Source organism: Pleurodeles waltl, chromosome 4_2 (assembly GCF_031143425.1).
Source record: "Pleurodeles waltl isolate 20211129_DDA chromosome 4_2, aPleWal1.hap1.20221129, whole genome shotgun sequence".
Classification (NCBI taxonomy): domain Eukaryota; kingdom Metazoa; phylum Chordata; class Amphibia; order Caudata; family Salamandridae; genus Pleurodeles; species Pleurodeles waltl.
The window spans coordinates 974,619,985-974,646,192 of NC_090443.1; the positions used below are offsets into that span (position 1 = coordinate 974,619,985).

The 26,208-nt window shown below is 49.4% G+C and overlaps 1 long non-coding RNA gene across 1 annotated transcript; it reads left to right on the top strand.

Moving 5' to 3' along the window:
- The first annotated feature begins 521 nt into the window (after positions 1 to 521).
- LOC138294237 (uncharacterized) lies at positions 522 to 24,546 on the top strand. The gene is made up of 3 exons (XR_011203291.1): positions 522 to 620; positions 1,113 to 1,263; positions 24,438 to 24,546. It is a non-coding gene; the product is annotated as an uncharacterized lncRNA (long non-coding RNA).
- Positions 24,547 to 26,208: the final 1,662 nt, after the last annotated feature.

Sequence of the window (26,208 nt, forward strand, 5' to 3'; positions counted from 1 at the left end):
CCGGTTTGTTCCCCAAAGTCGGGTGCGCAGTGCGCTCCTTGGGGGCGGTTCCTCCATAGGAGCATAGACCTCCTGCCTCCAGAGCATGCCACTACTTACCAATCCTGAATCTTTATTTTAAAAAAATCCAAATTAAAATACTTTTTCAGCACCATACCATATCCACGACATTAATCACTGCTTCCTTTGTGGGGGCGGGACTAGCACCTCGGACCTGTCTTTTCCAGCAATAGGCATGACTGGGGCAACCAGCGGAGGCTGTGCAACTGCCCGGACTGCGCATATCAGACTGTCCGGTATTTTGCTGTGGCCAGCCTGACATGCGCAGTTCAAGCTTCCGCAGTCAGCGTTGTTAGGGCGCTGGGCAAGCAGACACAGTCCCATCGGTCTAGGATGGAGCACTGTGTTTGTCTATCACAGCCAATCCTGGCAGTGCTCTTATGTTGTTTACCACAGTAGGCAGCATGAGCAGTGTTTGGATTGGCTGGGTGGGGAGGCTTTTCACTTAGTTTTTCACGAGTCCTGCATTCACTGCATTACAGCCAAGCAGCGAGGGACGGATGCATTTTTATAGCGTCGGCCCTCAGGTGTCCTACATTGAAAAGAAGAAAATTGTTGAGGTAAGATTTTTCAATGGGCCTAGTAAAAGTTACAAGCGTGGTGCAGATAATCATTACACCCCTTCTTCATCGGTGCCCATTACATTTAATTGTGCACGTTCTCTACCGCGAGGCCCATTTCCAAGGTGCTTGAAAGTTGCTGGATATTTCATAACCATAATGCAGAGAATCACTGCCGCTAGCAGTATCCTGCTGTAATCGTTATTTTTGAATTTTACTTTGTTTGCAACACGTCTATGCGGGTCAGTTCTCACTGTAAGTAGGAAAAAATTTATAGCATTAACTTGATACTACCTGCAGTGTTATTCTACGCACCTTGTTCCAAAATAAAAATGTGAAATAGCTCCTAAGCAGTAAGCGGCTCAGAAGCATCCACCTAGGGCTCAGAACGTGCAACCAGCGTAGAGGGAATTGTCGGCCGTTTTTTATTTCCAGTGTGATTTTTCACCAGGTCCTCATGACAGACTCTCTCCCTGTGTGTTCTTGCACTAGAGTGACGCAGCATTTCTGAAGTCTTCTCAAGCTGCCCGGCTCACCGTGGAGGTCAACTTTCGGACCTGAGAAGACCTCGTCAAGTCGCTTACTGCCCCCCTCATGACTGCTGGAGCGACGGAGCCTGCCGGGTCCTATCTGGCTATCTCTGGTACGGTCTTGTCTTCTTGCATCCAGTGAAAGAGAGTTACGCCCAGCCCCTACCTCCAAAACATGCATGATTAGTTCCAAATGTGCTGCGATGCGGAAATATCTTCACATTTCATCAGCATCACATGTGATGCATGGTACCTGACAGGCTCGTAACAGCCAGGGTCGACACTGGCTCCAAGAGCCTGGAGACCACTCGTGTATTGAAAATATTTGGCAAGCAAAGAGTGCAGTTTCTTTAGAAATGCCTGTGAAAACATTGACCTTAGGATATTTTAATATAAAAATTGTACTGAAAAATGCACCATATCAACCTATTTTTAATAATAATTTTAAAAAAACTCTTGGCGGAGAACCGTCCATAAACAGCCCTCAGGACAGTCGCACCACTCAGGTAAACCCTTGCTTCCATTTTACGTCCCACTGATTCCAAAGTTCACCAGCCGCCACTGTCCACGCCGCTGCCCACTTCAGTCCACAGTCTCCGCTTCTGCTTGCAATCAACAATGGTCACAACTGGCCTCCAACGGTGGTGACGTAGACGTAGATGGCGACAGCGATTCCCTCGGCGATCAGTTTGTCCTGGCCACAATGTTGGGATCCACTTGTCCCAGTCACCTTTTGCCGTGCATGCGGCCCGCCACCTCCACAGGATTGGGTCATTTGAAACTGGGTGACCACTTAGGGGCATATTTAAGAAAAGTGTGCAGCGCCACTTTTCTTGCACCCCTTAGCGCCCCCTTAACGCCACCATGTGTACGCTGTATTTAAAGTACGGCACACCATGGCAGTAGTTAGGGGACTAGCATAAGAATTTGCAGGATTAGCAACAAAAATGTTGACACTAATCCTGCAAAGCACCCAGAGGCCCATTGTAACCAATGGAAGCCTCCTTTTAATGCCTGCTTTGAGCAGACGTTAAAAGTACTGAAAGAAATGATGCAAAGAAATCTCTTAAATTTTTTGGTCCCCCTAATGGGGGAACGCCCCTTTGCATACAATATGCCTGGCACAGGCATAATGTAGCACAATGGGTTACAAGGTGGGGCAATGCTTACATTGTGCCACTTTGTAAATATGGTGTAGGGATTTTGGCCTCGTTGGGCCACATTAGCGTAAAAAGTATGACGCTAATGTGGAGCAGGGAGGCTCTATGGGCTCTTAAATATGCCCCTTAATCTTTTGCCGTGCTTTCACTGCCCTTGTTGCTGCCGTGCCCCTTTGTTTACCGCCCCTTGCGAGTGGGGGGGAGTCAGCCGCCGTCCCCGCTAGGTTCAACTGCACCTCCCGGTCCGGCGGTAGTTATTAACGAGGCGACATCTAGTACTTTTAATACCAGTAGATGATGTCAGATGCCGCAAGTTTGTTCACCCGGCCCCCTCAAAACCTCTGACATGCTTGTATAGCCTTTTATAACTAATACAATAATTACATACAAAAAGGCTTCCATTAACATGACTATGCAAAAAAAAAAGAAAATCAGTTTAAGTGAAGATGTGTGCTAGGCATCTGCCCCATTAGGAGCCACATTGGGCGCTTCAAGAAGCATTGCAGTCTATGGACTAATAAGCCTTTCAGCAGCCTAGTGTAACTTCCACCCATCTACAAAAAACAATGCTCATGAAATTTATTATTTGTGCAGGAAATGACAGGATCTAGACGGATCAGGGGGCTAATATAGAGCCAAATCTGTAATCCAGGCCAGCCCCGGAGAAATATGATGAATTTCGTCTGGTGTAACTTGCCAACACTAGGCCCCATTCTGCAGCAAAGGCATGTTGTCTGCTTTCCGTTCCGACCACCAACTTGCAGGGGGTGTAGAGACTTTCTTATGTTCATGTCCTGCTGTGCCCAAAACAAAGGCCTCATCGCAAGGGCCACCAGAAATGCTTTTGTTCAAGTATCATCCAGGAGCTATCTGGAGCCTAAAATCTAAATGCTAATGCAATGAAGGACCACGGCTTGGTATCACTTCGTAAGTACTTAAGAGACACTATGGTTTGGAGAAAGGTTTTTGACTTTGTTCAACCCATATGTATATATAAGAGATATGAATATACTGTAAGAGTGTCAGATGTATTTATCTGTCTGTAATTACACAAATAATGGTTTAAATAGCACCTACTCATTTTTTCATTTAATTTTTTATAGCACCACTCATCCCAGTGCAAGATGTCAGCGCGCTTTACGTCGCTTGCACGAGTGTGTTAAATCAATTTACAGGAAATGTTACAGATGACAATGAGGGTCAGGATTTAAAACGTAATGCCGCGGTTACAGCTGCCTGTGCCAATAAGATTTTATTACCACCCAAAGAAACCTTATTTAGCAACCTTAGAATAATTACAAATTGAGAAGAAAATAAGATTCTAAACCCAAGCCTTGCAGTTTGCAGCTCCTGATGTATACCTCACTGTGCTAAATAAATCAGGAGGCCTACAAGCAGTGCAAGTAAAGTGATCACTGTGTCAAATGCAGTAACCCACTTACCTATCTACATAAAATAAAATCTGTCATCTGCATGTTACACAGCGTGCTTTGCATCAGGCATTATCCCACTATCCTCCTTCCTTTATGTGTCAAAACTGTGACCTAGCTAACTACAAGCATTTCCAGCAAGTGCATTATCAATCGAGTTCCTGCCATTATTTATTACCCCTTCAAAATTTCTCTGCGCCCAAAGATATCTGCAGCAGGCGCGTTAACCTTGTGATATATTTTGACATGCAGTCTTTTAGTCACCAATTAAATAAGCCACAACAACTTTACTGCCACATGGCTCCTTGTTGCCAATTACTTGGCTGCAGTTTAAAAAAAATGTTTAAAACACACTTCTCTGGAGCTTGTGCCCAGTCAGCACTCTACTGTTCCATAGTTGGGCATCAGGGCAGTGTGATGCACACACGAAAGCATCTAACACAACCCTTTATCTAGCGATCTAGAGTAGTGTTTCCAAAACTGTGGGTCGCAACCAACTGGTGGGTCATGAAAGTCCAAACAATAAACAAAGATGCCTTTAAATCTCCTCATGTTTGATATGCTTAAAAGACGGGTCAAATGTCAGGCTGTGTCTTCTGGCAAATTGCTGCTTGTGTTATTTACAAGGGGATTAGTGTTCACCAACTCTTTGCACTTTGCAGTCAGGGAAAGAAAGGTAAAGTGAATTATGTGAAAGAGCTGCTGGGGTGCACAGACTGTGTAAGGAAAGGCTGTAGGGTGTCATTTTTTGTAACACACAACAAAATGAAAATACCTACACATTCAGCAGTTAGAAAATAAAAAATGAAGCACATTTTTTGTAATTCTGAAGTGTATCTCCGTGGTGGCAGAGGACGGGGTAGGTCTTGTGCAAAGTGCACTCCTGAACAGCATAAGTATCAGTTTCAGGTTAGGTGTGTTTTTTTTTTTCTTTTTATGTTGTGAGAGCCTGGTGTAGGCCTGGAGTAACTGCTGCTGACTGTCCTTTATGCCAGTGAGCATCTTTCCTGCCGCTCATGTTGAGATATAATACTCTTCCTAATCTGATAAGCCACGCATTATGGGATCCAGGAACTTACCTGCATGGAGTTGCACTTCCAAGACTGTGTTCTGTGGTTGAGTCACATAAATGTTTCTTGTCTGTTTCCTGTATGTGCATATAGACTTTAATGTGAGACCCTGCTCTACCAAGGTGGACCTTACCCCAGCATCTATTTTATTACAATGTTCAGTATGCCACCAGATGTACATATCTCTATTCACTTTATTGTTATTCTTTTTCTTTTAGGTAGGTTTTTAATCTTGAAGGTATTATCTATACTTGTGTGAATGCCTTTGGGTACAATTATAAAGTTTTGAACTTTTTGGTGACCCACATCAGGAGAAGAGTAGGATTCCAGTCAGATACATGCTTTAGAGGCACGCTAAGAGACACAATAAAAAATTACTTTGAACTCAATGAAGGAACAGCCGCCTTGAGATTAGTGGAGTAGGAGGCCTTTATGATGGTGGTCTGGGGCCATTGCTTGGGGCAAACTGTAGGTATCAGGAAAGCCCTAGATGAAGAGAAGAGGACCGTAGAGACTAAAGTACACAGGTTAGACAACGCCCTCGGCTCAGCTGGGGATGCAGAGGCATGGCTCTGAGAAGTTTAGGAACAGTGTCATACACCACTCTGCCACAATTATAAAGTTTACATACCACAATTATAAAGGTTACGTGGCCAGGGCACACGAGATAGGGAGCCATTTGGGCAGAATGATGGCCTGGCTCATCAAACCTCAGTCACATGCAGCCCCTATTACACAGATCAAAACACTAGACAAGAGGATACTTTACTCTCCCAAGGCTATTAATGACACTTTTAGAGAATACTGTGAGGTACTGTACGAACAACCTAGGGCCCTAAACCTAGACGCATTGATCTCCTTTTTGCAGAGGCTTCCCTGAAGGAATTTCTGCAGGAATCTTGCAAGGCTTTAGTAGGCCCAATAACACTACAAGAAATCTGTACTGCAATTAAAGAAATGGCAGCTGGGAAAACCCCAACCCCGGACAGTTTGCCTGCAGAGTTCTATACTAGTTTTGCGGCAAAACTGGCCCCATGGTTTGAGCTATTATATGCTGATTCCCTAAAAAACAGGACATTACTAGCGTCCACTCAAGATGTGGTTGTTGTCTCACTCCCTAAGACACATACACAGGAGGCTCCCATCTCAGCTTTTCGCGTACTATCCATGTTAAAAATGTGTAGGAAAGTACCCTCTTTCTTGGTATGGTTACCACCATTTTCTGCCTGTTGTCAGTGTGTTTGACTGTGTTCATTGGTATCCTGCTAACCAGGACCCCAGTGATTACGCTCTCTCTTCCAAATTTGGTTGCTTTCTAACCTTTTCTCCCCAGAATTGGCATACTGGTGCCCCCATGTAAGTCCCTAGTATATGGTACCTTGGTACCCAGGGCATTGGTGTTCCAGGGGATACCTAGGGGCTGCAGCAGTTATTCTGCCACCCATAGGGAGCCCCTGCAAAGGGTTCTGCAGGCCTGCCATTGCAGTCTGCGTGAACCGGGTGCATTGACCCGGTTTCACTTTTGGTCACTGCACCAGGTCACTGCTCTCAGCCCAGAGGACAAGGTGCAGATACCTGGGTGCGAGGGCATCCCTGCACTAGCAGAGGTGCCCCCATGAACTCCAGCCCCATTTTACTGGACTTCGTGAGAGGGGGGACGCCATTTTATATGTGTACCGGATATAGGTCACTACCTATGTTCAGGTACATAATGGTAACTCTGAACCTGGACATGTCTGGTATCAAACATGTTGGAATCATAGCCCAATACTGTTGCAAGCATTGGAAGTATGAGTCCATACACTCTGGGTGCTCCTTAGAGGACACCCAGCCTTGCTACCACCAGTCTTACAGGGTTTTCCAGGCAGCCCAGCTGCTGCCACCCCTCAGACAGGTTTCTGCCCTCGTGCTGCTTTATCTGATCAAGCCCATGAAGGCAGAACAAAGGATTTCCATTGGGAGAGGGAGGTAACACCCTCTCCCTTTGGAAATAGGTGTTACTGGCTTGGGAGGGGTAGCTTCCCCAAGCCACTGGCTTTGCTTTAAAGGGCACATTTGGTGCCCTCTGTGCATAAACCAGTCCACACCAGTTCAGGGTCCCCCAATCCCTAATCTGACACAAAACTGGACAATGGAAAGGGGAGTGACCACTCCCCTGTCCATCACCACCCCAGGGGTGGTGCCCAGTGACCCTCCAGAGGGTCCCTGGGTTCTGCCATCTTGATTCCAAGGTTGGCAGGGAACTCTGGGAGCATCAGAGTGGACAGGCAGGTGATGTCAGAGGCACCCTCTGATATGTAGTTATCTGGTTAGGTGACCAAGCCCCCTCTTTGGGCTATGCAGGGACTTCCTCTGGGGTGGGTCATCAGATTCAGCTTGCAAGAGTCTTCTGCAACCTCTGCTTCGACTTCTGGTCTTCGGAACTGCGACTGGACCCTACAGGAACCTACAAGCTGCAGATCCACGAGGAAGACTCTTCTGCAACATTGTATCCAGAATTCCTGCCAGCTTTGCAACATTTACCAGGCCGTGCAACCTCAGAGGACTGCAACTCTCCAACCTGCACAAGAAGAAGAAGGAATCTCCCTTGGGGGTGAAGGCATCACTGCCCTGTAACAACCGGTACATGGCTGCAATGGCGATTGGCTGTGCAGATCGCCCCTCATCCTGAGTGCCGTGGGTCCTGCATCATGGGTGGTGGTCCGGAGATTCTCCCTTGGTCCTCTCTACCAGCTGTCGCACTTTGGTGGTAGTAAGTCCTTTCCACTCCATGCAAGACAGTACCCCGTGCACCGTGTCCTTTGCAGCTGGCAAGGCTTGTTGGCTTCACCTCCAAGGGGAACTTCAGGTGACATGTAGCTCCCAACCCCCAAACTCCCTCCTGCAATTCCTGGGACTCTGCGTGGTCCTCTGACGATGTGAGAGCAACTTCTGTGGTGCTGCGTGGGCTGCTTCTGTGACTTCTGTGTCCCTGTCCTGTGGGACACCTGTGAGTGCCCCCTCTGCTCCTGTGGGCCTTCTACAACGCGGAGGGTTCCCTGTGATTCCCTCTCCTGGGTAGAGTCCTCCTGGACCTTGCTGGTCCCCGACAGCACCTCTTTTCCTCCAGCTGCAAATTTGCCTTTGCCAAGGCTTCTTGGTGGAAATCCTTCACCGACACCATCTGCAATCCAGCTTCCAGCGTGGGACACCTTTTGCACACATCAGGAACTCTTCTCCAGCTTCTGTGCTGCAGTGCTGACTTGTCTTCCTTCTTCGTTGACCAACTCCAAAAGATACCTCTGGCTGGGTAGTATCTCCTACTCCCCCTGGACTCCACAGACACTTCTGGACTTGGTCCCCTCTCTCCATGGGTCTCCATCTTCAGTATTTTACTGCTGGTTCCTTGCAGGCTGTTCTGGGTGTCTTCTTTTTCTTCTTTTCATCCTTTGGGGTGGTTTGGGGGAAATCAGGTGTTTTACTCTGGCATTCTTGGTCGCTGGGTGGGTACTGCATTACATACCTGTGTGGTTTCCTAGTACTCCCAGAGGTGGGGGCCCTGTGTTCGCATTCCACTTTCTTAGTATACGGTTTGAGCTCCCTCTAGGACTACTATTGCTTATTGCTATTTTACACTGTTTTGTTTTCCAAACTTTTTATGCCTCTTACTGTTTATTAATTTTTATATATATATATATATATATATATATATATATATATATATATATATATATATATATATATATGCAAAAAACAAAGGAGAACTCTGGGAAGTTCCCAAATTTAGGTGGAGAGCAGCTCTAGTAAGGAGCACCCTGCAACACCAGCGACACTCTAGATGTGCTCACCTCAAATGTCTGCTTATCTAGCAACGTTTTTAAGCATTGGATCAGCACAGTGCTATCCTGGTCGAGCTAGATAGTGACGAAGTCTTTTGCCATTTGTACAGCAAAATCTTTAAGCATAGGATTGACACAGTGTCATCCTCGCCGAGTTGGAAAATGACAAAAACCATTTACCATTCCAGGCACAGTATTACAGCTTTGGACTGGTCAAATACAGTCCAAGCCAACCTGGAATGAGTAAAGCAACCCCTGACACGTGTTTCGCTCTCATTAGAGCTCTTCAGAGGGGTTTAGCTTTGTCCAGACACAAGGGAGCACCCAGTATAAGTCAAAACAAGGCCCTTTCAGGGTTAGAGTGACGCATAAATTATGTAAAAAACAAAGGAGAACTCTGGGAAGTTCCCAAATTTAGGTGGAGAGCATCTCTAGTAAGGAGCATCCTGCAACACCAGCGCCACTCTAGATTTGCTCACCTCAAATGTCTGCTTATCTAGCAAAGTTTTTAAGCATAGGATCAGCACAGTGCTATCCACGCCGAGCTAGATAATGACAAAGGGGGTCATTCCGACCCTGGCGGCCCATGATCGCCAGGGCCGGGGACCGCGGAAGCACCGCCAACAGGGGCGGATTCACCGCGGATAAAAACACGTCTGAAACAGGAATCCCGAAGGGAAAACGCTCACCTCTACACACGCCACGAGGACGCCATGGACCCGTAACTCCAAATTCTCCCTGCAATAGTCTTCCTGCTCCTCTACCAGGAGCACGAACGCTGGCGGTGAAGACCACGGTGAGTACTGCACCTACGACACAGGGGAGGCATAAAACAGGGACACACACACGCAACACCCCCGCCCCCACCCTCACCCACTACAACACACACACTAATGCATATCAATACATCACAGTTACACCCCCCAAACCTCCCGGAAGAATGCAAAGACAATAGAAAATGAGTGTAACCATTGTAATACATTAAAAGCAAGTAGGCAGAAATATATAAATACACCATGTACATAATATATACCAAGCATAGTAGTCCAGGTAGTGTTCTAAGAAAGTCAGTGGAACACTGGGACCACATGGTATGGGCGAGGCCCACACAAGATCCCCGACCATGACGGAGAGAACACTGCAGGGGCATCATAGAGCAACTAAACAGGCACCTCAGGGGGAGGGAAAGAGGGGGCACCTCAGCCGCTTAAGTGCACGACGCCAAATCCACGAGGGGGCCACATGCCCACTGTTCCATCCTGGGGAGTGCAAAGCCACAGTCTCTCAAGTCTCTACAGTGGGTGGGTTGCCCACTGTTCCATCCTGGGGAGTTCAAAGCCACAGTCTCTCAAGTCTCTACAGTGGGTGGTTTGCCCACTGTACAATCCTGGGGGATGCAAAGCCACAGTCTCTCAAGTCTCTACAGTGGGTGGGTTGCCCACTGTTCCATCCTGTGGAGTGCAAAGCCACAGTCTCTCAAGTCTCTACAGTGGGTGGATTGCCCACTGTACAATCCTGGGGAGTGCAAAGCCACAGTCTCACAAGTGGATGCCTTTCTCCACTGGTTCTGGAGGGGGCTTTGTGCCCAGAGTGCTTCATCCTGCTAAGGACTGAGGTAGTGGATGTATCACTCCACTGGTTCTGGAGGGGGCATGGTGCCCAGAGTGCTTCATCCTGCTAAGGACTGAGGTAGTGGATGAAACTCTCCACTGGTTCTGGAGGGGGCTTTGTGCCCAGAGTGCTTCATCCTGCTAAGGACTGAGGTAGTGGATGCCTTTCTCCACTGGTTCTGGAGAGGCCTTTGTGCCCAGAGTGCTTATTCCTGCTAAGGACTGAGGTAGTGGATGGATCTCTCCACTGGTTCTGGAGGGGGCTTTGTGCCCAGAGTGCTTCATCCTGCTAAGGACTGAGGTAGTGGATGGATCTCTCCACTGGTTCTGGAGGGGGCTTTGTGCCCAGAGTGCTTCATCCTGTTAAGGACTGAGGTAGTGGATGCCTTTCTCCACTGGTTCTGGAGGGGGCTTGGTGCCCAGAGTGCTTCATTATGCTAAGGACTGAGGTAGTGGATGGATCTCTCCACTGGTTATGGAGGGGGCATGGTGCCCAGAGTGCATCATTCACCCCGTGACGGACTCAGTTGCGTCAGTGCCCTTGCCGCTCATGGGCCAGCGGTGCTTGAGATGGTGGTGCCCTGTTCAGTGGTGCTTGAGATGGCGGTGCCCTGTTCAGCGGTGCTTGAGATGGCGATGCCCTGTTCAGCAGTGCTTGTGAGGGCGGTGCCCTGTTCAGCGGTGCTTGAGATGGCGGTGCCCTGTTCAGCGGTGCTTGAGATGGCTGTCTCCATTGCAGGTTCTCAGCTGCTGGCGGTCCTTCATGGCCCAGCGGGTCTTTTGCTGGCGGTCCTTCATGGCCCAGCGGGGCTTTTGCTGGCGGTCCTTCATGGCCCAACGGGGCTTCTGCTGGCGGTCCTTCATGGCCCAACGGGGCTTCTGCTGGCAGTCCTTCATGGCCCAACGGGGCTTTTGCTGCTGGGCAGCTGAGCTGGTGCTGGCGGTGGCCTCCTGGGCAGCTGGGCTGGTGCTGGTGGTGGCCTCCTGGGCAGCTGGTGCTGGCGGTGGCCTCCTGGGCAGCGGGGATGATGCCGGTCTTCTCTGCTGTGCTGCTCTTCCCAGACTTGCCGGGTTTCTTGTGGCCCTTCCCCATCTTGGAAGGTGTCACAGCTGACTCCACACTCCCACCGGGACCCCTGGGAGCGGCTTTGGTGGCTGGAGTCTTCCCCCTCTCCCGCCGGGCACTGGCCAACTTCTGATGCTTCACAGGTGGGGGACTGTCTGTGCTGTGGCTCCGTGCCACACTGGCTGCCCTGGTGGCTGGTGCACTCCAGATTCCGGTGACTACAGGCACCACTGGTACCGGAGATGTTGTGGCTGAAGTGCTAGGTCGGGACCTAGGAGATGGACGGGGTGGGGGAGGTGTGGGCAGAGGTCAAGGGTGGACAGGGAAAGTTTTTTGGACACACTGGGACGGGTAGCTGGAGGGGGTTTGGGAGTGGAGGAAGATGTTGTGGTTGTAGGAGGTGTTCGTTTGGAGACTTTGGGTGAAGGTGCGTGCGCTGGAGGCTGTCGTGAGGTGGATGGCTGTTGGGTGGGTGTGTGCCTGCGTTTGTGTATCTTGGGAGGGGGGCGTCACAGACACACTGGGAGAGGACACAGGGGACGTGTGAATGGTAGTGGGGGTGGTGACTGCACGTGAGTGGGGTGTGGTGGTGGGTGTGCTGGAGAGGGACGTAGTGGCTGTAGATGTAGTGCATGCAGGTGTGAGTGTAGACGAGACTGGGAGGGAGGAGGGAGACGAGGAGGAGGGGGACACAGTGGAGGCAGTGGATGTTGGTGTGTCTGCATGTGTGTGATGCTTGCGTGAGTGCCTGTGGGATGTGTGGTGCTTATGTTTGCCTGAGCTACCCTTGGGTGTTGACATGTGTGCATGTTGGTCTGTAGGTGTGCTTGGGATAGGCTGAGGTACAGGGGATTGGGTCGGGGTGGAGGAAGTTGGAGGGGGGAGGCTAGAGATGGGGACAATGGCTGCCATCAGTGCTGAGGCCAGAGTCTGAAAAGCTCACTGAAGGGCCGCCTGACCAGAATGAATGCCCTCCAGGAATGCATTTGTTTGTTGCAAATGCCTCTCTACACCCTGGATGGCATTCAAAATGGTAGACTGCCCAACAGTGAGGGACCTGAGGAGGTCAATGGCCTCCTCACTGAGGGCAGCAGGGGTGACTGGGGCAGGGCCTGAGGTGCCTGGGGCGAAGGTGATGCTCACCCTCCTGGGTGAGCGGGCACAGGGCAAAGGCTGAGGGGCTGCTGGGAGGGCGGTGCTGGTAGGGGGGGGTGGCGGCTGTACCTGTAGATGCGGGGGGCACAGATGTTGCCGCCACCACAAGGGAGCTCCCATCAGAGGACGAGTCCATGTCGCTGGTCTCAGCTCCTGTCCCCGCCGTGAAGCTCCCCTCGCCCTCCGTCCCACTGGTGAATTCAGACTCCGTAGTGTAGCCCTCCAGGGCCATGTGGGATGCAGCTCACTCGTGCTCCAGTGCCACTGCTCCTCCACCTGATGATGCTAATGCACACAAGAACAGGGAGACCACAAAAAGGGGAGGGGAGACAGAAGAGAGACATGTTGAGTGCATGCATTACCGCTACCGTTGGCGGACACGACAGACACAGAAGCCCCCTGCACTGCGCCGCGCTCTTGGGCTCCACTGTTCAATTCCTGGGAAATGGCCTACAAGGCTATGGACAACATCTGCACACACAGATGACACAGGGGCATGACTAGGTGTACTTGGCACTCTACAGAGGTAGGCTGGGGTGCCACATGGCCTGCCTTACGGAGGGGCCTTGCCTACGGAACTCGCCCTGGCCTAGGGAAACCCACAGCCCACCTCCCCAACCCAGACACCTCCACTGTGCGCAAAGTCAGCAGAATGAGAGTGTACTCACCCCCTTGTGTCTGCTGTGATGCCCTCAAGCACCCATCCAACTCCGGGTAGGCCACCGCCAGGATCCGGAACATCAGGGGGGTCATGATGCGACGGGCACCCCTCCTACGTTGGGAGGCCAAACCCAGCTGAGCCTCTGCCGTCTTCTTGCTCCAGCGGCGAATGTCCTCCCATCTTTTACGGCAGTGGGAGCTCCGTCTGTGGTAGACCCCCAGGGTCCGGACGTCCTTGGCGATGGCACGCCAAATATCTTTTTTTCTGGTGGGCGCTGACCTACATGAAATGTACAGGGGAAAAAGAGAAGTTATTACCAACTGCACCGTCAAAGTGATTGGCCCCCATCCCTACCCTTGCCATGTGGCACATGCATTCACCGTCTTTCATGCACGCAGCACTCTCCCCCCTTCCTTCTTACATCCAGCCCTCTCCACACAGGCATAGCCCATACAACATGCTCCCTGTGTACATACCAGTGTGTCTGGAGGACCGTAGAGTAGTGTGTACTGGGGGAGGACCCCATCCACAAGCTTCTCCAACTCCTCCAATGTGAAGGCAGGGGCCCTTTCCCCAGACACTCAAGCCATTGTCTCTTCCAGACCGAGGTCACAGCAGCACTTGCAGTGTAGGTCCTCTCCTGTCGAAGATCAGGTATTGAGTGATTGAACAGATAGAAAATGGCGGTCACGTCCGCGGCGCTGCGTACCGTCACCGCCGGCGCACATCGTCATTGGCTCCTGGGACCCGTAGGGTCCAATGTTAACCAATACAGCATTGCGCCGCGGTCTTCGACCGCCTACCGCGACGGTGTACTACGCCAGCGCAGTTACCTCACAGCCCATTGTCCCACTTTAGAGGTCAGGCAGCCGCCATTTCAGGGGCCCACATGGCTTCATTTCCAACTGCCTCACACATACCTAGGCCTAGACTCAACACACATACAGGCCACCTTTTGTGTATGATTGGTGTTCTGGGTAAACTGTGGGTACGTACCTCTGAGTTGGTTGACTCTGTGCTCGCTGTTATCCTTCATAGGCACCGTCCGCTGGGACATGTGAGGAGATGGCGGAGTCCTCCGGTGTACCGACCGTTGGTGAACCTGTCGACAATGGAGGAGCGACATGTCATAATCACATACAGGCATGACCGTGCCACAATCCAGGAACTGTGTACCCAGTTGGAGCCAGACCTGATGTCAGCAATCCGCCATCCCACAGGAATCCCCCTTCAAGTGCAGGTGCTGTCATTGCTCCATTTCCTTGCAAGTGGGTCATTTCAAACAACAGTGGCCATAGCATCAGGGATGTCCCAGCCTATGTTTTCCAACGTATTGTCCAGAGTGTTGTCTGCCCTTCTGAAACACATGCGGAGCTACATCGTTTTCCCTCAGGTGGAGGATTTGCCTACAGTGAAAGTTGATTTCTATGCCCTGGGACATATCCCCAACATCATAGGTGCCATTGATGGGACCCATGTTGCTTTGGTCCCCCCCCACAGGAGTGAACAGGTGTACAGAAACCGGAAGAGTTATCATTCTATGAATGTACAAATGGTATGTTTGGCCGACCAGTACATCTCCCATGTGAATGCCAAGTTCCCTGGCTCAGTGCATGACGCCTACATCCTGCGGAATAGCAGCATCCCTTATGTGATGGGGCAACTCCAGAAGCACTGTGTGTGGCTATTAGGTGAGCACCAGGAGGCAAGTCAGTGGGAACTGTTGTCTGGCTCTGGGGTTACCCCACAGGTTAGTGTGTGTCTAATACTTGTCCCTCGCCATTTGCGTGTGACTCTGGTTACCCCAACCTGTCATGGCTACTGACCCCAGTGAGGAATCCCAGGACAAGGGCAGAGGAACGCTACAATGAGGCCCATGGGCGAACTAGGAGGGTGATCGAGCGGACCTTCGGCCTCCTGAAGGCCAGGTTCCGGTGCCTCCATATGACAGGTGGATCCCTATTCTACTCACCAAAGAAGGTGTGCCAGATCATCGTGGCCTGCTGTGCTTCATAACTTGGCATTGCGACAACAGGTGCCTTTTCTGCAGGAGGATGGTCCAGTGTTGTTGCAGCTGTGGAGCCTGTGGATAGTGAAGACGAGGAAGCAGAGGATGAAGACATGAACAACAGGGACTCAGTGATCCAGCAATATTTCCAGTGAGACACAGATAAGAGTACAGACCTGCCTACTACATGTACTTAAACACTACTACCTCTCTACTGTCTGTCATTTTCACCCAGTGTATGGTCACTGAGTTGTCACTTTCACATACGATTTCACAGATGTGGGTCCCACTGTGTGACATCTGCTTTGATTCCTCATGGACTTGAGCTGTGTGACATAGGTATGTTGACATTACAATTGAAAGAGCATTTTGTCACTGTAATTGCTAATACACTATTTCGAAATCACAGACAGACTCCAGATTTTTGTTTGTTTTAAGTGTGTTTATTTAAGTGCTCAATATTGGAGGGGGTAGTGAAATGGTGAGGGGTGATGGTGGAGGAATGTCCATGGCAGAGTCCAGTCTATTAGTCTCACAGGTGCATTGCCCAAATGGGCATAGGAAGTGGAGCTGGGGCAGTTTCAGTATGGACAGGGTGACAAAGTGGGACAGTAGGATGACAATCAGGGTGGTCTCATTTCTTGGCGGGGGTCTTGGCATCGTGCTCTGTCTTTGTGCTGGATCTCAGGGACCGTTTGCGGGGTGGTTCTCCCTCTGCAGGGGGTGGGGTGCTGGTGTGGTGGTCCTGTGGCAGTGTCTCCTGTCCACTAGCGCCGGTGGAGGTGGTGGGCAGTTCAACGTCCATGCTAGCGTCAGGGGCCCCTTGTAGTGCCACAGTGTCCCTCCTGGTGTTGAGTACTTCCTTCAGCACCCCTACGATGGTGCCCAGGGTGGAGCTGATGGTTCTGAGTACCTCCCTGAAGCCCATATACTGTTCCTCCTGCAGGCGCTGGGTCTCCTGAAACTTGGCCAGGACCGTTGCCATTGTCTCCTGGGAGTGGTGGTAGGCTCCCATGATGGACGAGAGGGCCTCGTGGAGAGTGGGTTCCCTTGGCCTGTCCGCCCCCTGTCGCACAGCAGCCCTCCCAGTTCCCCTGTGTTCCTGGGCCTCCGTCCCCTGGACTGTGTGCCTACTACCACTGCCCCCAGGTCCCTGTTGTTGTTGGGGTAGTGGGTTATCCTGGGTTCCCTGTAGTGGTGGACACACAGCTGATTGACGTGTCCTGGGGACGGAGGTATGGGTGACCGTGTACCCCAGTGCTTGCATTCCTGTGTGGGAGCTTGTGTGATGGTGGTTTGGGGGTTGTATGGGTATGTGCAGTGGGCATGCGTTAGTGATGGGTGTCCATGCTTTGTTGTTGCATGCAGGGCTTGGTGTTGGGATGGGTGGTTTGTGATGTTCGGACATATGTGAGGAGTTGGGGTGCTGGGGGTGAGGGTGGGGGTATGTGATAGCATGCAGGTAGGGTGGGGGATGTAATAGTTAAGATTTGACTTACCAGAGTCCATTCCTCCACCTACTCCTGCGAGGCCCTTAGGATGCAGAATCACCAAGACCTGCTCCTCCCATGTTGTTAGTTGTGGGGGAGGAGGTGGGGGTCCGCCGCCAGTCCGCTGAACAGCCTGGTGGTGTCTTGAGACCACGGAATGCACCTTCCCCGTAGGTCGTTCCACCTCTTCCTGATGTCCTCCCGATTTCTTGGGTGCTGTCCCACTGCATTGACCCTGTCCACTATTCTTCGCCATAGCTCCATCTTCCTTGCAATTGAGGTGTGCTGCACCTGTGATCCGAATAGCTGTGGCTCTACCCGGATGATTTCCTCCACCATGACCCTGAGCTCCTCCTCCGAGAACCTGGGGTGCCTTTGCCGTGCCATGGGGTGGTGTAGGTGATGTGTGGGGTGGATTGTGTGGTGATAAGTGTGCTGATATGTAGTGATGTGTTGTGTGAGGTGCGTGGAAGTTGTGTGGGCGATGGTGTTGTGTGCCTGTGGATGCTGTTGTTCTTGCTGGTGGTGTCTCTCTCTGGCCTTCTCTCTGAATTTTTTGTCATGGGGGTTTGTGGGTGATGTGGGTGTGTGTTTTATATTGTAATGGGTGTGTGGGAGTGGTGTGTGTATGTGTATCAGGTGTGTGTATTTCAAATTGTCCAATGTGGTAGTGTTTTGTAAATGTATGTGTATTTTGAGCACAGCGGTGTGTACCGCCAATGGAATACCGCGGTTGAAAGACCGCTGCGTGGATTCGTGTGTCGTGATAGTGTGGGCATATTTCTGTTGGCGTGACGGTGGAGGTTTTGTTTTCGCCAGTTTATCACTGACCTTTGGTGTGGCGGACTTGTGTGGGTGCCTGAATTTTGGCGGATTCCGAAATGTGGGTCATAATAGCTGTGGCGGTTTTCCGCGGCAGTGTGTTGGCGGTCTTCTGCACAGCGGTAAGCGGCTTTTACTGCCAATGTTGTAATGACCGCCTTTGTCACTATCTAGCTCGGCGTGGATAGCACTGTGCTGATCCTATGCTTAAAAACTTTGCTAGATAAGCAGACATTTGAGGTGAGCAAATCTAGAGTGTCGCTGGTGTTGCAGGGTGCTTCTTACTAGAGCTGCTCTCCACCTAAATTTGGTAACTTCCCAGAATTCTCCTTTGTTTTTTTGCATAATTTATGCGTCACTCTAACCCTGAAAGGGCCTTGTTTGGATACATATATATATATATAAAATAAATATATATATATATATATATATATATATATATATACTGGAAGATGCAGGATCACAAGAAAACAACAGCCAGGTGCATTTACTTACATCTTATTGGAGGGTTATCTCTCTAGTATTTTCTGATACTGTGTTCCAAAAAAAAAAGTACTTTTATTTTTATACAACCAAGTGTTTTCTTTCTTGTGTGTAAATACTGTGTGACTGTGGTAGAATTGCATGCGCTTTGCATGTCTCCTAGATAAGCCTTGGCTGCTCAAACACAGTTACTTCTAGACAGCCTGGCTTCTAGACACTGCCTTCACTTCACTGTGGGGGAATACCTGGACCTGGTATAAGGTGCAAGTGCCATATGTACCCACCACACACCATGCCAGCTTCCCACAAAAGGGATTTTAAAATCCTTAGCAAAGTCTTGCCTCTCTGTCTACTCCCACACAAGCCAGGTCTGATCCACGAAGACCAAAATGGCTTCATACTCTCTTGCAACATGTTCCTAAATTTGTGGAGGCTTTACTCTACTGTCCTGAGGCAGGACTCTCACCAGGGGTAGCAATAATGTCAGTGGACCTGGAAAACGCTCAGATGGGACTTTCTGTTTGAAGTCATGAGAAGAATGGGCATGCAGAAGGGTGGGTGAGATGGGTCAGGCTATTATAATCAAAACCCACAGCGTAAGTTAGAACTGGATCCACTGTCTCTTCACAATACCAAATCTTCTGCAGCACCAGACAGGGCTGTCCCGTCGCCTCTCCTTTTTGCTCTGGACATCGAGCCATTGGCAGAGCTCTTTCATCAGGAAGGTGAGGGGTACAGACATAGTGGTCAAGGAAGGGAACATATAATCTCTTTATACACTGATAACCTCCTACTTTACCCGGGCAGATGGCCCAACAGAAGCAACGGACACCCTACACCAACTGGATAGATTACCTGAGTTTTTAGGCCTCAGGGTGAACACAGCCAAGAGAGCATATTTCCCTTATCACCAGACATGCAGCGCCCATGCGGGTTGCTGGCTAAGCCCTCTCCCCCTTTAAATATCTGGGTATCCAGTTCTTCCACTCATTGGCGGACCTATGAGATGGTAACCTGGGAAAGGCAATGAGAGCTCTTCGGTCCTGCGTTCCCTTCTGGCGCTCTCTGAAACTGCCATTTATGGCTCAACTCTTTGTCTCCAGTATGGTTATGCTTCCCAGATTGCTCTATTATTTTACAAACCTTCCGGTGAGGGTGCCCACTTTCTGGTTTTGCCAGCTAGCCACCCTATTGCATGAATTGATATAGGATGGGGGCCACCACCAGGTTTCTTTGGAGACTCTACGATGACCTCCGGATGAGGGAGGCCTAGGAGCACCAGATTTCAAGGTGTATTTCCTGGTCCCTTAGATACAATGGGTCTCACACCGGTTAGTGGGGTCCAGGAGGGGGGAGCTACGCGTGGAAGGCAGGAACTGGGACAAAACCCTGTTGTTGGCAAAGCTCCTTCACCTGCTAGTGGTAGCACCCCAGCCTGGTGTGTTATTGACAACGGCCCCTCTATATGCACCCGCCATGCCCTTGGTAGGCATACTACGCGGGGATCCTCTCACTTATACCATGACAGGACAGATGTCACTGTGGACGGACGTCGGCCTCGAAACTGTGGGAGACTGCTACCAGCTGGGTACCCTGCTCCCTCTAGAAGACCTGGTAGACCACTGCGACCTACCGGCAGGTCAATTTTTGACCTACGAGGCACTGGCCAGAGCCCTTGGGGATCTATGGTTATCTGGACGGGACGAACCACGCACATACATATTTTCATAATCCTTGATGTCATTGGGGACAGCACTACACCTAGTGGAATGGTTTTTATAGAGCACTTAACACAATGGTCCTCCTAACACTGAGGAATCGGTGAGAAGAGGTCATGCGACGAGAACTCACAGCAAGGGAGTGGAAGCGAGTCTTGGCCTACCCTAAGGTGGTCTCCAGAAATATGTGCTTAAGTATACCCAATTCAATCACCTACACATGACTTACCTGATGTACCTTAACCCCCACAGATAGTGAGCAATTTATGGAGGTGAACTCTACAGCTGCCCGACAGGCCAGATGCTGATTTCTGTTATATGACATGGAATTGCCCCCACCTGCAACCGTACTGGTACGCAGTGGTAAAAGCAATTAACGATACCTTAAACAGATCCCTTCCATGCAGCTTGGAGGTATGTTTACTGGGACTATTCCCTAGATCACGTAAGAGATGGGTGGGATCCTGGTTTATAGACCTGGGCTTGATATGGCGAGAAGGTGCATTGCCATGGCATGGAAGTCGGCGTCAGGTCTGATGCTGCACGCCTGGAGGACTGATATCACTAAGTGGAGAGGAGTTGAGGAAAGAACATTGGTGTGTGAGGATGCTAGAGGAGTGCAATGACGTCTGCTGGCAGGATTCTGGGAAGAGATTCTCATCGCCTGGATATACCTGGAGGTGGAATCCGGGGAGACGAATGAAGAGATGGTTAACTCAGACACTGGAACACTTGAGGGATCCCTGGGGATGGCAAAAGAAGGAAGGGATGGGCTGTGACAATGGCAGAAACTTGATGATGCTGATGGGAGGCCCAAGCTAAAGTGGTGTTGTTCCACATGCTGATTCTAGTTCGACCCCCCTTCCCTCCCATTTCCCCTACCCCCCGAATGAAGTGGTCAGCCCTGACCAGCACCTCTTCCATATCAGACCCACCATGCAGGCTTTCTTGCCTGGAGTGTCCTTAGACCCCTGTAACACCTCTCTTGAGACCCTCCTCTATTCTGAGGATCCTTCCATTACTTAATGAGCTACCCGAGACAGATGAAACATGTTAATACTGGCGGTTGCTACACACGCCTTTGGCTGTGAGCCCCCACTATAACACTAGCCTAGAGAGTATGAGACAAACGTCTATAAGAAGGGGCCTAGAGCTGGAATTACAATTACGGACAGTACACTAATACCTGGCGGTGTTGATGCAAAACCTGGATGGGTCGAAAAGTTGACAGTTGGGAAGAGACTGGTTAATACGTTTGTTTTGGAAATGAATCTTTAATTATTGTGTTCAAATTTTCTGTCCGGGTGGTTAAAGAGATGCAGAATGAACTCACTCTTAAACACTGGATAAACGCTGTCCAGCTCCTATGTAATGATTCTGTAGATATGTAACTATAACAAAATGCCTATGTTAAAAAAAAAAAAGAAAAAAAAAAAAGAAGAGTAGGTTCTGGTTCTGACAAATTGCTGTGATCAGTTTTGACATTAAATAGGCAAGAAACATGTTGACCACCTTTTAACGTATCATTTTTTGAGCCAGTTTGGACCATGGTATTCATTTTTGGCTAATTATATTTTTTAACGATAACAAGGGCACCTGTACATTAAAAGATTAGGGTGTCCCTTAGTTATTTTTAACCTCACCGTACATCAGTCTACTCACATATTCACACTTCACACTGCATCTCACGCTTCACATCGGTAATATACAAAAGAACTCTGGCAAAGAGCCCTGTTTCGGGGCCATTGGGCACTATAGCTCCGGCCCAACGAGGAGCTGCCCCATGATGAGCATGACCCCCATTTGGATGTGTGAGGGCTTTTTCCCATGAGCAATCTGATCCTTAGATCCAGTCTCTCGTGTCACTTCCGACCTATATCGTCTCCTTCTACTTAGGAACTGCATATGCCTATTTTACAACAAACATGAGCCCTGCTCAGCAACGTTGAATGTGAGGTAAATTTCGAATGCTGGGTTTTCAATTTTCAACCCAATACGTTCTCTGAGTTCTAGTCTTTGATAAATTCAGAGGAACTAATGGACGTATGGGGTGTTAAAGGAAACTGACTATAATATTTCACTGTGCACTTAACATTCAATTGCAATAAGTCATATAGGGGGTCATTACGACCCTGGCGGTCAGAGACCGCCAGGGGTAATGTGGCGTCCGTACCGCCAACAGGCTGGCAGTACGGAGACCCGTATTACGACCGCGGCGGTAGCGCCGCGGTCGCACCGCCGGGGCCGGTGGTTTCCCACCGTTTTAGCCCCGGCGGTGATAATCCGCCAGGATTATGACCCCCCTACCGCCAGCCTGTTTCTGGCGGTTTGCACCGCCAGGAAGAGGCTGGCGGTAAGGGGTGTTCTGGGGCCCCCTAACAGGGCCCCGGGCAGCTTTTCACTGTCTGCATAGCAGACAGTGAAAAGTGCGACGGGTGCTACTGCACCCGTCGCACGGCCGCAACGCTGCCGGCTCCATTAGGAGCCGGCTTTTATGTTGCGGCCTCATCCCCGCTGGGCCGGCGGGCGTAAACTTGGTTTGCGCCTGCCGGCCCAGCGGGGATGTCGTAATCGGGTCCGCGGGAGTGCGGCGGTTACCGCTTGGCGGGCGGCAGTAGCCACCCGCCAAGCTTGTAATGACCCCCATACACATGGCACCTTCTCAGAATCAAATCCAACATTGAGTAATGTGTGCATAACACGTTATCCAATAGTAGTTTCTCTGTAAATCTCAAAAGCACACAATTAAGGGCAATTATCTTGCTGCAAAGAAAGAAACAGCCAGACTCTCACTGCCGACTGGAAACCCATCTCCCTGCCAGTGAAGGGGCCCCTTTATTCTCTAGTAGCTGTCTTGGATCGTTCCGGAGCCCCACATCCACAAACAAACAGGAGCTTTGAAACTAGCCACAACCTGAGTCCACAATGTGACAGTGTCTTAATCTCTTGGAACTCTAGCTCAGTCCATGGCGGTGAAGTGGCCTTTCTAAAGGGAAGAGCTTCATCCTTCAGTATGGGAAGACAGAAAGCCAAATGCCTTGAGAACTATTAATAGGTTTGCTACTCTTGTTCAGACAAGTTAACACAAATGGGATTGTGGTGAGCTAAAATTTCCATCTATGGCAGACACTGGATCACTATGATTCCCTGCTGTCTAAAGATTTTCAGCAAAAGGGTATATTTTTTCTCAGTCTTGGTATGGATGCTACTGAGAAAATGCTGCTGATGCCCAGGAACCTCTCCGACTCTACTTCCAGGGCCTTGTACGACAGCCTCCCCATTGGTTAGCAGACCTAAAAATCAACATGCCTTTCATAAGAGTAACCTTGGCAATCCCTTAAAGGAAAACGTTCAGTACTCATTCAAAGCTTGTACAGTCACAGTCAAATCACTAAGCTCCAGCAATGTGGCACTGGACAACCCCCAGTGCTCCTTTCAAAGAGTGAGAGTTTTTAGCCTTTCAAGCTAAGAATGTTTCAATAACATTTCCAGAGAACACATCTTTGTTTTGTCATAATTGCATCCAGGGCGTGAATGCTCAGAGGGTAAATGAATACCAGCCCATCTCTCAGCCAAATCCCAAAGAATTCCTATCTGCTCAAGTGGATCCCCCTAGGGGGATTAATGCTACCCATGTTAGAAAGCTTTCACTCTACTATCAGCACTGGTCACACTCTTGGGTGTCAGTGGTCAGGAACAAACATCCTCTGTAACTTTTACAGCCACCTGCATCGAGATCATAGCTGCCTCAATTGCTGTCCAGGTAACATACACTGGGAGCGGGAAATATCCTCATATTCTGGCCATACAACCAATCCTGCTCTCCTATTGGAGCAGGTTTACATTTTAAGCATCTTCCTCCGCCAAATGCCTTATCTTCATGATTGTAATCTGTTTCCCACACCTGAGGTTTCAGATGCTGCTTCTGGCCCAGGTGCCAGCAGTAGAAAGACTGGTTGCAATCTACAGGCCTCCAGGAGACACACTTACATGTGCCCGTTCTGCATGATTACAGAAGGGTTTTTCAGAGAATTCACAAAAAATTGCCAATATGTGGCTGCTTAAGGTCTACTGCTAAAACTACATGCAGAATGTCTGGCAATAGCTATGTCCACCTAGATAGACCTCGTTCTCTGGACCATCATTAATCTTCAATGTAAAACGATCTTCTCAAAATTGTCTCTAATTCCATTAAGAATTATTAATTTCATAATGGCCACTCTAGAGTGTGGCAAGTGCTTCACTCCTCCAGAAACAATGTAATTTTCCTCGGATATGAAATATTCAGGGAGAGTGAAGAACTGGCACAGAACGTTCTGCAGAGTTATGCTACTTCACAGCCTCCAAACACACTGTGGAAGTTGGTAGCCCTGATAAAGCTTCTGGAAGAACGTACTTGCCACATAATGCCAAGCGGATTAAGTCCTTACATGAATTAATAACTCAAATACTTCTTGAGAAAAATTAGATAAAAATACATACTGCTATCAGATGAAAATACATACTGCAATATATTGAAATACAGATGTCGGACAACAATACAAGCCTTATAATTAGGATTGTTCCTAGCACTTCAGGGTACACCTACATAGTGTATACAAAGAGGGACAGACGGACAATGTAATGGGTTCTTTATCCCAATTGAAAGAGATATTGGACTAACGTGACAGGCGTAGGATTTGAGGGGTTAACTGATTTATTTAAGTTCTGTTTTAAGGCGGACTTTTTATCTCTTATTTCTTTTCACAATGATAGTCCGGTTATAGTCACAAAACAAAATCCTTTTTCTCTTTCAGGGTTCTTGTGGTAGTCCCGGTGTGGTCTGGTCCAACTTTGGGGAGTGGTCCGATCTTCCCATATTTCAGCAGCCCAGGTTCTCCCAAAAAAAATAAGAAGAAGGACAAAACAGGTAAGTGGGGCATAAGATATAATATATATAGGGTTAGTAGGGTGGTGGGGGAATAGGTAGAAGTGAAGGGAGGTGAGGGGATAACTTTTCTTTGGTTTGTGCTTCTCCCTGCGTGTGTTCTCAGGAATTCCCTTCCTTTTGAGAAGTTTCTCTGTCTGTTGGTTTTTCCGTGAGGTTAGGGTGATCACGTTAGGGTTTTCCTTTATAAGATCTCCCCTTCCCTGCAGGACCTCTCTCTTCTCTCCTTATCCCCCCTTATTCCTAACAACCACCCTGACCCAAAACCCCAGTTGCGGTACGAACGTACCTGAGGTGGCCACGCCCCTTCGAGGACGCGGCCGGCTGTTTGGCGGTCTCCCGGCTTCTCTTTGACAGGGGCGGGAGGTCCCCTGAGCTTTTCCGCTTTCTCTGGGCTCTCCTTCTCTTCTTCGGGTTCCTCGTTGGCGGTCTTCGGCGTTCGCGGTTCCTCTTCTTCGGGTCGCGTCCCCTGAGCGCTTCTTTTCGTCTCTCTCTCTTCTTCCCGTTCGGGTCTGTCTTTTCTTTCCATTTTCGTCCCGACGCCTTCTGCGTCTGACGTCATACCCCCGAGTCCCTCTCGGGTGCCCCGGGGGTATGTTACTGCGGCCGCTGTACACTCTTGGGAACCGGCGTCGGGAGACGTCCGGTTACAGACCCCCATAGCAGACAGATCAAACTTGTACTATACTACATAGGAACAGTTTACTCCTGCTGGAAAACTTATCACAGTTGTACGGAGAACCATTTAAGGAGCATCCTATGGCACAGGTAAAACAAATAGTCATAGGTTCCTCTCAGTGGCAGGAGTGAGCGAGATTTGAGGGGCACAAATTGCCCATACATTTTAAATTTAATTAAAACAGTTCTCCTACTTTTTGGCAAAAGACAATCGTACCAAGACGGTTAATTGTGACAATTGAAGCACTTAAGCTGAAGAGTAAGCCTGGGAGTTGCCTGCGCTTTGAAACTAAAGGAGGGGCACAGAGCTAAACAAGCCTTCTTGCCAAGGTGCCTGCTTGTCTGAAAGAAATGTAAATGGGTGCAACTGTTCAATCTGTAAATGTAAAGGGTGCTTGTAAATCAATATTGGCTTTAATTGCTGAAGTCACTCGAAGCTTCTGGTGACACAGATGCATTCTTTTTGAGAGGTATTGCAATGGGAGTTACCAGTTGAGCTGTGAAGTGAGTGCTTTCAAAGGACAGTTATAAAAACAAAATTGCACTACATACAGTTTGGGTATTACAAAAATCTATATTTTGGGAGCCCTTTTTTAATCTTAAAACATTTTGGCGCATTTTGTAGCAACCTATCTTATGCAGACCACCTTCCAGGACATTGCGGGCTTGGTTTGGCAAATTTTGCAGCTGCAAAATAAGAAAATTGGTGCCAAAGAAAGCAAACCTTGCGGTATTTTAGAGACAGGCACATTATGTGCCTGTGTCAAAAATACTCTGGCCCAGCCAGCAAACTAGCACTGCACAGCCACCGTGAGTAAGGGAACAAGATGTATGATTCCAGAGAGAGTGGAGAATACAATTTAAAATCTGCACTCTTTCTGCACTATCCTGACACGTTGTTTTCCAGCGAGACGAAATGCTGCTGAAGGGAGCTGTTAATGTATTCCCTGAAACCTCCTCTC